Source organism: Bubalus bubalis, chromosome 2 (assembly GCF_019923935.1).
Source record: "Bubalus bubalis isolate 160015118507 breed Murrah chromosome 2, NDDB_SH_1, whole genome shotgun sequence".
Taxonomy (NCBI): domain Eukaryota; kingdom Metazoa; phylum Chordata; class Mammalia; order Artiodactyla; family Bovidae; genus Bubalus; species Bubalus bubalis.
The window spans coordinates 41231137-41233151 of NC_059158.1; the positions used below are offsets into that span (position 1 = coordinate 41231137).

The 2015-nt window shown below is 35.7% G+C and overlaps 1 non-coding gene across 1 annotated transcript; it reads left to right on the top strand.

Annotated features, from left to right (window-relative positions):
* On the top strand, positions 1 to 106 carry LOC112583000. Its single transcript, XR_003107366.2, has one exon. It is a non-coding gene; the product is annotated as a U6 spliceosomal RNA (small nuclear RNA).
* Positions 107 to 2015: the final 1909 nt, after the last annotated feature.

The window sequence follows — 2015 nt, forward strand, 5'->3', positions numbered from 1 at the left end:
AGTGCTTACTTCAGCAATACATACTAAAGTTGGAATGATACAGAGAAGATTAGCATGGCCCTTGCACAAGGATGACACGCAAATTCATGGAGTGTTCCATGTTTTTTAATACAGAAAGACAAATATCATATGATATTTCCTATATATGGAAATCTTTTTTTTTTTAAAGGGTACAAATGAACTTTTTTTACAAAACAGAAATAGAGTCACAGGGATGTAGAAACAAACATGGTTATCAATGGATAAGGTGGGAAGGGATAAATCGGGAGATTGGGATTGACATATACATACTGCTATATACTAGGGCCTTTCCTAGTGGCTCAATGGTAAAGAATTCGCCTGTCAATGCAGGAGAAACAGGTTCAATCCCTGGTCTGGGAAGATCCCTCATTCCTCGGAGCAACCAAGTCTGTGAGCCACAACTACTGGTCCTGTGCTCTAGAGTCCAGGAACCTAAACTGCTGAGCCCATGGACCGCAACTACTGAAGCCCAAATGCTCCAGAGTCTGTGCTCCAAAAAAGAAGCCACCGCAATGAGGAGCCCACGCATCGCAACTAGAGAGTAGCCCCCACTCGCCACAACTAGAGAAAGCCATCGAAGCAATGAAGACCCAGCACAGCCAAATAAATAAATAAAATTATTTTTTTAACGGTAAAATAGATAACTAATAAGAAATTGCTGTAGAGCACAGGAAACTCTACTCAGTACTCTGTAATGGCTTATATGGGAAAAGAATCTAAACAAAGAGTGGATGTATGTATATGTATAAATCATTTTGCTGTACACCTGAAACTTACACAGCATTGTAAATCAATCATACTCCAATAAAAAATTAAATAGAAAAAAAGAACTCTTGATGCAGATAATTGTTTAATATACTGAAAGTGACTGGGAAATCAAAACGATCTGGAATTTCACCATTGTTATTTTTTGCACCTCTTTACAAATATACCATTTATATATTTAAAATTTTAAACATAAAAAAATTCATACAACTTTATGTTGTTTGCAATTTGCTTCAAAATAGTCAAGGGATGGAGGAATGGGTAGGGCTTAGCTGAAATGAGACTGAAGGTGAAAGTGTTAGTCACTCAGTCATGTCCCACTCTTAGGGACCCTATAAATTGTAGCCCACCAGGCTCCTCTGTCCATGGGGTTTTCCAGGCAAGAATACTGGAGTCGTTGCCATGCCCTCCTTCAGGGGATCTTCCCAAACCAGGGATCGAACCCAGTTCTCCTGCATTGCATGCGGATTCTTTACCTTCTTGAGCCACGAGAGAACCCACTCTGCCCTGTTCTGATTGCCGTTGAAGTTGTTGAGGGTACTGCTGCTTCCTTTCTTCTCTCTACTTTTGTGTATGTTTGAACAAATGCCAAAAAAAATTACTGGGTAATTTAAAAAATAATCTTGGAGCATTCAAGGCCTTTCCAGTCATATCACAAAGCGTTAGAAGCCATAAAAGAAAAGATTGAGCTAGTCCACTAGACATAAATTTTTTTTAAGAAAAAAATAAAACAACTGAATGGCAAAAAAAAAAACTCACCATTGATGAATCAAAAGGTAAACAAACTATGAAAAAGTATTCATGTAGCATAGAAAATGAACTAATTTCCTTTTTATTAATATATCATGAGTTCCTATAGATAAATGAAAAACCAGTAACACATGTGAGAAATTGGTATCATTTATGAATATACAATTTGTGAGAAATAAAATGGCTTTCAGATACATGAAAAATGTTTATCTTCACTTATGATAAAAGAAATAAAAAATAAAGCTATAATGAGATATCATTTTAAGTTAACCAGTTGGTAAAACTAAACAAAAAGGGGATAATATGCTGTGTTATAAAGGATGTAACAGGAAAACATTTTCACAAGTTGTAAGAATATATATTGGTACATGTTTCATGAAAAGTAATGTGATAATATCTATCAATATTTAAAATGCAAAAAGCCTTTTACTCAACAATTTCACTTCTACTCATTTGTCCTACGGGTGACGTACAAAATA